This window comes from Eupeodes corollae, chromosome 1 (genome assembly GCF_945859685.1).
Source record: "Eupeodes corollae chromosome 1, idEupCoro1.1, whole genome shotgun sequence".
NCBI lineage: Eukaryota > Metazoa > Arthropoda > Insecta > Diptera > Syrphidae > Eupeodes > Eupeodes corollae.
In genome coordinates this window covers 206,257,490-206,270,177 of record NC_079147.1, presented here as the reverse complement: position 1 = coordinate 206,270,177, position 12,688 = coordinate 206,257,490, and positions in this window count along the sequence as shown.

Here is a 12,688-nt window from a genome sequence, read left to right as displayed (position 1 = left end):
ACTGGCGCCCAACAAAATATTTTTCAAATCAGGCGATTTATAATTAATTTAGAAATTATTTCTAAACCAATTTCTTTATATTATTAACCCAGAAGATCATATATTAAAAGTTCTGACCGATACAAATATTCTAATCCGGACGAATGTATATAAACGTCTTAAAACGAATTAAATGTTATTTAATAAGAGTTAGACTATTTCCACCATTTTGATCAGCTGAAAATGTATTATTGTTGTATGGAAAATTGTTAAAAGAATAAATTTTGCATAGAAAATTAAGATTCGTTTCACCAAAAAAATGTCCATTCTTCCTTTTGCAATAAATCCCTTTTATATTCAGTCAACTCACCGGTCACCTTAAGAATACCTTCAAAATCTCCCTAATTTAAATTTCTAACCCAATTCACAGATGTATTGCTTACTTCATAAAAACGTATATCTTATCTTAAGAATTCCCAAGAAAATCAGTTTAAAATTTACACAAATTTTTAATTTATTTCTCAAAAATATAAAAAGCAAATTAAATTATTTCCCATCATCCAAACGAGGACAGTTTCACGCCTCGTTATTTAGACCCAAGAAACTCGGACAAACAACTAAATGATAGAAAAAAGGATCAAGAAATTAAATTACCACCCAGGTATAGGTACGTTCCATGTCCTTGATAATGTAGTGTACTACAAAAAGTACCTCCGATCGGTCAAGTAATCACACAAAAATTGTAACAAAAATAAAAATGTCCTTTTATACGAATGAAAACAGTGATCTTTTGACCTTTTCGCTTGAGTGGATAAATTCGTCAGAACCGCTCACAGTACTTTTTCGTTTTTCTCGATCCGAGGGCAGTTTTTGAATAATATCACCAGCAGGACACACGGTTTTTATTTTTATTTCATAAGAAAACTCATCAAAAAAAAGGACTAATCCCGGCCGTTGGCATTGAAGCATATAAACATTAATTTCTGAGACGTAATTTAGATTAAAAAACAATCTGAGAATTTGTGTTTTCACTTCAAAAACAAATCGAACGAAGCGAAGGGTGTAAATGGACAGACGCAACATATGCAAAACATTTATCTGAAAAAAAAACAATAATGTAAAAGATTATGTCCTTCCTTGGGCAACTTTTTAAATTGAGTTTTGTAATAAAATTGATATTTTTCTTCTTATTTTTTCAGAAATAGGATAGTTAAAAGAACTACCGGAACGATTGATTTTGACAGCTTCGAGAGGGTTGCTGAAAATTATGACGTCATAAAATTGATATCGAAAATCGATCCATTAAGTACCATCAACTATAAATAAGATGGAGAGGTGGAGCACTTACCCGCTGGAGTTTCTACTGTCTGTCAATCTAACTTATAGCATTGACTACTACGAGTAAGTGAAGGGTGTATTTTCGAGTGTCTGTTTGTTTTTAAGTCTGAAGTGACAGCACACGCTGGCAATAAAATCACGATACTTCTTCAAATAAAGAGATTTATTTTGGATATAAGATCGAAGAGGGGGAGATGCTGAAGGGGTTGTTGTTGCGCCACGATCACTTTTGATTTTCTATGTCTGCAATGTTGACAAAATATAGTAAAGGTATGTATATATTTTATGTGGGCGTCGCGTCGTCATGCCGTTCATATATTCACTTAGGGGGGATACGCTGAAGCAGCAGAGCGAAGAAGTGAAAATCATTTGATGACAGTATGTTGAATGTTTGGCCAGATGGAAGAAGGGGCATATTTATCATCATCAGGCAATTAAGATGTTTTGAGTTTTATTTTTTTCCTTGACGGTTGAAGTGGGGAGCTCACGAATCAAATGAAACTGACTGACATCTGCGTTAATTGCATTTTTGGGATAATTCAAGAAGCTATTTAATTTTTGTGTTTTAAAATTTATTAGCACATTAAGATTAAATGACAGCCTAAGACGCCTCCAACAGAAAAGTAAGTTTATTTTTTGTGGAAACGATAATGTTTGAATACGTCTTTTTGTATAGAAATTTGTGCAGGTGGATTGTTGATTATTTTCTGATAGAATATTTATTAAGAACTGGGAGCCTCATAGGAAATCAATTGTGTGACTTCATGGTGCAAAAATATCAAAATATAACTGAAGAAACTCAAATGGCGCCCAACTCAGAACAAGGCACAAACAATTGGTTTTAGTTTGGAATCTTCAGAAGTAACAAAATAAAAAACAATGGTTAATCATGTTGGGCCCACACTCAAACAGGAATCATTGATCTCTTGTGACCTCGGGTAATAAATTTAATTGGAGTCTTAACGTTAAGGACATAACTAACAAGAACATGTTGGCAAACTATAGAATTGTTAAGTTGATGTTCACGGTCATAGTAAGACTTGAACTAAGATAATATTTACATTGTCTATTGGAAAAGGTAACTTATTAGGATCGCAGGGAACATGAAGACGGCTAATACGCACTTCGGCTGAGCCAAACGCAATAAACTGGAAGTCAGTAATACAAAGTATAGACTGACTACTTAACACTCTTTTAAACTTCTAAAGGCCATTTAAAACCATTTTTTTCAAGGATTGACTAAAACAAAAAATTTTACCAGTGAGCCAACGAAGATAGCAGTCTTCACCAACACGGCTCAAAGATTGAAATTGGTATTGGTACAGGTTTCTTTTCATAAATCCTTTTACTAGAAAACTCATTCAGAACTTCCAGCAGTGTCCTCCAAGCTGACGTTTTCGCAGTGACGAAAGCTGCTACACCAATCGTTTTTCATTGAGAGCCAGAAGAAGTGAAAGAAATTTCCATCATCGAATTTAAATCGAAGCTAGTAACGTGTTGTCCCGAAAAGTTAATGGTTTTTAGTACACAGCATATAACTTCTAATAAATGGAAGTGCTGATGATTTGGCAAAAATACTCATTACCAATTCCACGCACCTTAGCTATGTCATCTGAAAAACAGGGTCCTCGGTAGATAATTACTCAATGACCAGGATGAACTTTTTGCTATTCCAAGTATAAGCTTGTTATACCTTACCAAATCTACAAAATAGATGGAAAAAGCTTTTGTCTAACGCTCAATTGACAAAACTTCAAATAGTGCCCGTGGCGATACAGTAAGTGCGTGGAACTGTCTTTCCAGAGGTATTGGGTTTAACTCCTGCCTGTGCAACCTTAAGTTTTTGTTTCACTGGTACTGCCTATTGCTAGGAATAAACAAATCTTTTAAGAGTAATTTATTGACGAATTTCTTAAAAATCGATTTTTTCAAATTAGCCGTTGAAATATTCGACACAAAAATTGAAGGTCCCCTCTATCCCTGTAATTAATACACACATAAATGGTTCATTATTGAAAGTCGCTAGGCCTTGATTATGCTGACTAACATTTTTTATTAATTCCTGACTACGAAATTTCATCCACGCCCCTAACGGTGGGAAGACCAAAAATCAGCCCACTTAGCGAACCTAACCTAGCTTAGCTTATTCTTAACGGAGAGGAGTCTTCGAAAATTTAAAGCCAGTTTGACTTATTTTCAGTTCACTGTTTTAATTTTGAAGAAGGCTTTACTGTCAGTTATGAAACTAACTTAGATATTACAAATATAATATTTTAGGACACACAAAGTTTCAATACCTCAAGGATCATTTAATGTTTAAATTAATAAAGGAAGAAGTTGTGAAGCTTGTCTACTATAATAACCACATTTTACCTTTTTTTCTCTAAACAAATTATATTTTTATATGCACATGTTGCTTAAGTTAAACATTTAAGTCAATACTCCGATATGAGTTCAAGTTTGAAAAATGGCGTTGTTTTTCTACATTTAACTCTTTCCAGTGACTACGTTCAGTTCCCTTTTTACTAATTCCAAAACTACGCATATTCATTCCTAACTATACGCTTACTTTTTCCATTGGGGATCTATTTCATTATTTTTCAAATTAACACATAGCTTCTGGAATCGTAGCCATTGCCTTGTTTTTTCCTTCTTTTTCAGCATTTCAAATTTTCATTATATTCCTCTTCGTTTATAACGACATGCAAAACGATGACACATTATGCTAATTCCAGGTAAACAGCTCAATTTCGTTCTTGTGTCCGCTTCAGTTCCGCACCTGAATGAATGCGCATATGTGGGGAAAAGGAGACAATCAACCGCATAAAATCCCACAAGCAGCCTGACAACGACTACGATGAAGACGACGACAATGATGACAACCCGAAACAAGTCGCTCCACGCATAACATAAACGTAAACGTTGACCCTTTAAGTCACCTCTCCGGAAGCCGTAAACTGTTTGCGTGGAACGTTTTTACCGCTTCGCATGCTATATGGGGTTGGCTTCGATTCTTTGGTTCATGTTCCTGCGAATGGGGAGCAGCACACCACAACGCGTAATTTTATATTCACTTCGGTTTATTTTTCGCTTGACAAAAAAAAGTTTAACCAAGGTTGTGCAGGCGTCATGCCATCAGACTAGCAAGTCTAAAGCCGAAGACACCTGGTCACTTAGCATAATCCTCCTTTCCAAATGTAGTGCAGTTATACATACATACTCGTTATACACCTCCGTATAATAAGCCTTTTAGGTAAAGTCTCTGGGAGTCTTTCACTCAGCTTTAGCCCGTTGGGCTTAGCTTAATCGATTGAATTTCACAACAAGGCGCTAATGAAGCCCTAATCAAGTTATTTTGATTCGACACCCAGATACTTCCATAATCGGATCGTAAACAATGCTGCTCAATGCTCCGGTCGTGGATCATTGATTTGAGGAATTCCATGCGCGCTGCGCAAGCCAGGCCAGGTTCGGGCATCATTAATCACTCGAATTGAGTGAATTTTGAATTTGCCGCCAGTTAACCGCAGTCAAATGGTTATGAGCCCCTCTGCTCCTCATTGTTGTACAACAACAAAAAATAGCTTGTGTTGGTGATCTGGGATGTATTATGCGGCTGGACGAACAACTGACGTACAACTTCATTAGATGAGGCTTTATGGGTATTCATCATCACAGAATTTGATTTCGCATTTGAGGCAACACAAAAACAACAACAAAACAACGGAAAAACTCAGCACAGACGCATAACAAGTCGTGTAACCTGCTGTGACTAATGAACTAGCAGTGGGCGAAGGGTAAATGGTGTTCCTTTTCTAAGCCGCAGCGCAGTCAATCTTCAGTGTCTGCGATCGCTATGTAAGACGATCCTAATTAACCCATTTCTCTATGGTTCTATAGACTCTCCATAAAGGTATATCATATGGAGTCTTCTATATACGTAAGAGATGACTTATGGAGCATTTGATGGAGCCTAGCTGTGTTAACCACAAAATGATCATAACAATAAAGGAGAGGTCTTGGTCTTTGGGAGCCTTAATTTGCTGTGCATTTCGATTGATGTCTTAACGCCCACAACTCATGTATCACCAATTAAGAAACTATATATGACTAGAAAGTTTGATTTTTTTTACGTTTAACGTATTAGACTCGTTTAGGTACTTGTAAGAAATTGTAAATGGTTTCAAAGTTCAACTTTAAGACCTGTGTTTTGTAAGTGTAGAGTAGTAAAATGTTGTAGAGTTAGATAAGCTTCTTTTTTATATGATTTGATTGTATACACTTACTTTTACGCGGAAGTTAAGACTCTCAGGAATTTAGCAGAATTTGTGCCGAGAAACTTTAGACTTTCTCTTAATAAACTTAGAAATATCGTGAAATTTTTGGAACCAATTTTTTCTCTGGACCTTTTTCTTCCATGTCGATTTCGGTTTCTTCTCTGGATCTTTTTTTCCAATGTCGAGTTTGGAAGTTATTGCTTAAACGGGTTGAAAACTCTAAGTTGGCAAACACTAATAAGAGGCCACTTTGTCAGCTGTCAAGGGTTTTATTATTTGCTTGATTTGGCATTCAACATGAATAGACTTATGATTGATTAAAGCTTCTAAATGGTGCAATTTCATTCTGAAAATCATGGTTCTGTTAGACATGAGTACCACGTACAAAATTTCCGTATTAGGAGTGATGATAATACTCAAATTTATATTGAGACACCGCACTTATCCGTAAAAACTGACTGTTTGGTGTGCTTAATGGTGGAATATTACAAATAAGTTCAACGATGATGTGCAGTGCTGTGGTTTTAACGAGGTGACTCAACAACTAGTTCCAAATCGAATTCGTTGAAGGAAACGCTTGATAACCGCATAGTTACGGTCCCATGAATTGGCTTCCAAAATCACGAGATTCAACGCCACTTGACTATTTTCTGTGAGGATATATAAAGTCTTTAGTCTTTGATAAGGCTGAAACGATCGAACACTTGGAGCAAAAAATTCGCCACATCATTGAACATATACGCCAACAAACGTTGAAAAAAGTAATCAAAAATTTGATCTCTAGGTTAGACTACGTGTAAGACAGCCGTTGCGGGCATAGGCCAAACATCGTATCTTGAAGCTTATCTTTCGAATTAACTAAATACCATGATAGTTTAAAAAAATCATCTTTTTTGCAATCCATTTGAAAGTTCTTTACATCTTGAAGGCATTTATTATTCTTATGCGCCGGATTTTCTCTATAACACATAGGTCTTCAAAACATGTTGTAGGTTGTATTTAATATTTATCCAAAGACTACTTTAGCAGCTGCTTTAGATCTTAAATAAGACTTTTTAGAAATTTTTCTTGGTGGCTACTGTTTTCAATAGGCTTCACAACCTTATATAAATTATTTTAAAAATTTTCTTTCTTTCATCAGTATTGAACCACTTCGTTCAGAATGGCCAATTTTTCAACTTCTCCCTAATGATTGGTTCTGTAAAGCCTATAAACAGCTTGTGCAGAGAGATTTGTAAACAAATCTTTTGTACAAATCAAAAAGTAAAGTAAAAGTTATCTTTAATATTATTAATAATTCAAATGGATTTTTGTCTAAACTACAAATTTTTAAAGAATAAAAATATATAAAGTTTAACAATACATATTTTGGCCTTTTCATTTTACTCAAAAACTATCTGATATATCTTAAATCCTTTTATCGACTCTAAAAATCACTACTTCTAAATATTACCACATCTGCAAACGAAGTTTCTTAATTTTGCCCTGAAAATATATGCTTCTTCTGCCCTAATTACGCAAGATGTTAGCTGCGAATGTCATCTGTCTCAAATCGTAAACAGCACAATATTTGTATTGTTTTTCTTGTATTTGGTTTCTAAAACACCGCTGCAGGATCTTGATGCAATCTCAACAGAGACAGTAGCGACATAGCTTCTTAAGGATCAATGTTTGTGCCAAGAGATCCTTGAGAAACAATACAAAAAACCACAATATACAAACAATACAACCGGGGGTGGTTTTCCAAACAAGATAAATATCAACAAAACAAAGAAAATAAACATACAAAAGACTAAAGACCCGAAAAACGTAAGGTATCTTCTTGACCTTTAACAAAATTCATATCTTTTGTTTGAAAAATTCTCATTAAACGGTATTTCGATTGTTATTTGCGGATTTATGAGAGATCGAGATGGAGCAGTTTGTCTTTTTCAAGGTTTGGTTAAATTTTTCGTTCCATTTGGTTGCACAAGATTCGTAATTTTCAGATATTAGATGATGATTCTTTTTGTGGTCGATTTTGAAAGACGCAATTCTATTGTTTGGTGCTAAATTCAATGCATATAAATGAATGCATTGGTCGCTATTTCATGGACAACGCGCATCAGCTAAAGGACGTACATTTAAGATTTAGAAGCGTGGGATATTTTCCCAGTTTTGAAAAACGGCTTCCATCTATTTGTGAAGTTGTTTTGTGAAATTTTTGTCACCAAACTTTAATTTTTTTCTTCTCTTCAATAACTGAGTAATGCGAAAATTGTGACGAACATTATTTTGATAGTTAAAACACTTTATTTATTGATTTTATTAAATAATTTCTGAAAACCCCATTTGCCACCGAAAATACTAGTTAAAAAACATTAACTACAATGTATTCGGTTTCAACTTCTGATCGTCTTACCTTCTTTAAATATTTCAATTGGATAAACAGATAAAGTCATCGTCTCTTTAAAAAGTCATCAACTTTCAAATACTTCCGGAAGCGGTTTGTGACAAAGAATTTCTAGTAAAGAAAAACAAATAGTTTACTTCCGTTTACTTGTCTTAGAGAATTTTCTTACAAAAATGCACCCATTTTTTTCGAAGAACTAAACAATATAATCTCTAAGGTGGTCCATTTCGTGTAACGTAATAATAATCTCACTGCATCGCACCTTATCTCGTTGATGGGTCAAGATACAGTCGGAAGGCATATAACTTTTTTTTATTACTTCGGAGGGATCAAACGATACTTATTATGAACTAAGGTGGCCAATGTTTTAGATGACTTTATTATTTTTCAAGAATTTTTTGTCATAATGATTCAAACATTCCAAAAATATGTTTTTCTTTTTTCTTAATTTCAAAGAAAGAAATACCGCCAAATAGAGTAACATTGGACAAGATCACACTGGATTGGATGGTGCCACCGACAACCCGCAAGAAAGAAGCACGCGTTTTATATTCTTTAAGTGCTTCAAACGAAAAGAGACTTTAAATTGGGGAATCTAATTAGTTTGACATGATAAAGAGGATTAAGTTCCATTTTACATATACCTACACATATATAAAGATCGACCTGCAATGTATTTTTCTGAGTGAGGGTGTGTGATTTATGTTGATTAAATAGAAATTCAATTCAAATGTTTGGAGTCAGCTATTGATGATATTTATAAGATCAAAGAAGCAAAATCTGCGTCATCAGCGATTCGATTTTAAGCAAAGAAGAATATAAATCTTTCAGATGCCAAACTGTGAAACAGAGTTCTATGGAAAGTAGATGACAGCTTCTTAAAAGAAAAGTTGCATTTAAATAGAAACAATGTGAAATTTTCATTAACTAAAAAAATATTTAAAAAATATACGTATTTGACGTGATCATCAGAAATTTGACCTTTCCAAGACAAACAATATTGCGAGCCGATTTTTAAACTTCATAAGTTCGGTTTCTACGTCAATAAAAGTTCACAGTTATTGAAAAAAATTATTAAGCTTTTTTCACCTCCCGTCTGTTTCAAAATATTCCGTAATTATGCACTTATAAAATTTGTGTGCATTCAACTTTTGAATTGTTGCTTAAAAATATTTTCGTCAAGTAATTATTTAGATCATATTTATATGCATTTTATATTTCATTTTCGTAAAAAAATGGCCCGTTTTCAAGATATCGACTATGGAAAAAAAGAATATTTTTTTAATTCAAACAAAAATGGACTTGAACCTCAAACATTTTTTAGATGGTATAAGAGATTGTGAATTTGAAATATTTTAATCAGTTTATGAGTTCCTCAGAAAATTTTAAAACAAAATAACGGTGCTTTTGGAGCAAGACAAAAATATATTTATTGTGAAATAAAAAAGTTTTAAATTAATATTTTTATATGTTTTTAGTCTATTTTAGTCAAACACATCAATTTTTGTTTTCGTAGGTTTTAATTTTTTGTAATAAAAGTTGACAATTGCAAAAAATAACTGAAAGTTATCAACAATATCTTGCATATGATTGAAAAAAAACGACTTGATTTTTCTTAGAAAATTAAGTTATGTTAACAACAATATTTTGTATAGAATAAAATAATTTTGAAGTCAATACCTTCATGTATTGTGGAGATATTCTATTAGATAAGTTTTTAACAGTTCTATGTGATATTTTCTTTTTATTTTTATTTTGTTTAAAAAAAACTGTTGATTGGATTCTTCCAATATCTTAAATTGTTGGCAAGATATTCAAATCGAAATTCAATTTTTAATAGCTTTGAATATTATTATTTTTTTCAACATATTGTTTTTCATTCGTAAACAATTTTGAACTAGAGATTTGAACAGATCATGTTAGAGAGGTCGAAAAAAGTGGGTCACTCGATTCAGTTCATCTGTCTGTCTGTCATCACCGTTACAGCCCGGAACATTGGATCGATTGAATTCAAACTTGAAAATTAAGGTTGTAAGCAGATTCTAGGTAGGGTTTTTTATTTTGTTAAGACTAAAAAACAACAGTTTTTTGGACAAATATTGAAAATTGGAATGTTCTCAAAAACTCACTGATATATTTTCATTAAATTTTGTATAATTTTTTTCTTAACTTCTTTTAATTAAAAAATATATTTTTTTCTCTAGAAGGATCCGTTATTATTTGTTGAAGTTTTTTAATCTGATAGCACAAACAATTTCAATATTTTTTAATACAATTATAAAATATATTTTTTTAATTCGACATCTCGAAAATGGGTCATTTTTCTACGAATATGTACTCGTAAAACGTATATTTAATATAATAACCCTTAAATAATATAATGGTAAAAATATTGTTTAACTTAAATTGAAAAATGAATAAAAAAACCGCTTAAACGATTTTGGAAAACAAATTTAATAAATCCAGTTTTATTAAGTAGCAGTTAAATTTTTGAAAACAAACTTTAATTATAGGTACGCTTTTACATGTTCAAATTTCAAAATATAAATATTATTTGGAAACAAAGTCATTGGATACAGAGAACAAGTTCATGCGGCCCAGTCTTTTTTTTAGGTTTTTATTGTGTATAAGAAAACCGCCACTCCGATTTTTCTAAATATTTTTACCAGAATTCAAAAATATCATTCTTTGATAAATTTAAAAAGCTGATTATTAAAATTTGGCCGATGAAAAAGGTGTCCCGAAAATACCAACAACGCACGTATGTGCATATGAACGGACAATCAACGAACGTACATATGCACATACATTCATACAAATCTCTAAGAATATTTGATTTAGATTCTTAGGACAGAGAAATGCCAAAAAATTCAATTCCACAAATTGGACCAATAACAATAATAACAAAATATTCTTTGAGAAGTTAAATATAGGGTGATTTTTTAGCTATTATCTTTCTGGCAACACTGGTTTAAACAGCTGACGCACGTTTTGTGGTTTGTTTCACTGTCAAACATCTTCAATTTGGTCTATAATTTAACCATGAATCGTCTTATAAACGAACAACGCTTGCAAATTATGGAATTTTATAATCAAAATGCGTGCTCTGTTGAAAAAGTTCTTCGCGCGCTTCTTCCATTTAAATGAGTTTAGCGACGAAAGTCATTTTTGGCTCAATGGGTAAATAAGCAAGAGCTACCAATACATCCATAAAAAATCACAACTTGGTGCGGTTTATGTGGCATCATTTGACCGTACTTCTTCAAAGATGATGCGAATCATAACGTAACTGTGAGATGATAACCAACTTTTTGACTTGCATGACATGTGGTTTCAACAAGACGGTGCCACAGCACCCGCAACAATAGACTTTTCGGACCGGTCAAATGGCCACCAAGATTTTGCGATTTAATGCCTTTAGACAATTTTTTGTGGGGCTATGTTAAAGCTCATGTCAATACAGACTAATCCGCTTCAATTGACTGGCGCATTGGAAAACAACATTGAAGAATTTATTCGTGAGATACCGGCCGAAATGTTGGAAAAAATTATGCAAAAATTGGACTAAGCGGATGGACCATTTTAGGTGCAGTCAAGGTCAACATTTGCTTGAAATTATCTTCAAACATTAAATTATATGGACCGTCACCGTAATATCAATTTAAGTAAAAGTTTCATGAATTGTATGTATTTTTTTTTTGAAAAACTTTAATATAGCTTTTAAGAAATCACCCTTTATTGGTTTTTCCTGAGAAAATTGAGTCGAAAAACTTTTTTTACGAATTTTTTTGATGATTCTATTTTTTGCAAAAGAAAACTATGGAATGAATTTTAAATTTATAATTTTTTTAATGTAATAATATTTATTATGTGTGTCATTTAAGATTAACCGAATTTTCCACTTAATTTTATAAATAAACGTTATAAAAACCACACATTCTGAATTTTGTCTGCACCTCTTGATGTTAAAAATAAATAAATTGGGTGGCGCAACAGTCCTTTGAGAACTAGGGCCTAGTGACTTACAACCCTCAAGCATTCCTGTGTGCTAGTAATGAGGAATGGAATGGAGGTAGTACCCATGATGGTTAGTGCGTTGGACTGTCATGCGAGAGCTCTTGGGTTAGATCCCTGCCTATGCCACCTTCAGTTTTTTTCACGGGTACTGCCTCTTGCGAAGAATTGACAAATTCTCCAAGAGTAACTCTTGTCATGTAAAAGTACCTCTTGATGTTAATATTTGAAATATTGACTTCTCCATTTTTTCTTGAAATATGGTCTTATGATCACAAAATTTGACTTGATGACAAAATATCAATATTTTCTGTTTAAAAAAACGGCAGTTGTTTCTTAAAATAAAAAATTAATACAAATTTTATTTGAAAATCATAAGTTTTTTTTAACCTTAAACCCCAATTATTTATAGTTTTTTTTTCTATTGAAACAATAAATTTTGTATGATTTTCTATAATTTAACTTTATTTTTTTAAATATGCACACACATTTCCTAAACTATTCCCTGGAGGGCGGAAATTAAAATGAAAATGCTACGCAATATACGGGAAATAAAAAGACAAATATTTCATTATTCACTAAATAAACAGTATAAAACCCTTACATTCTTCTAATTTTCCTCCAAAATACTTTCAAACTGTAATTTAATATCTCAACCGTTTCACTTTCCAAACGCATTTAAAAATAT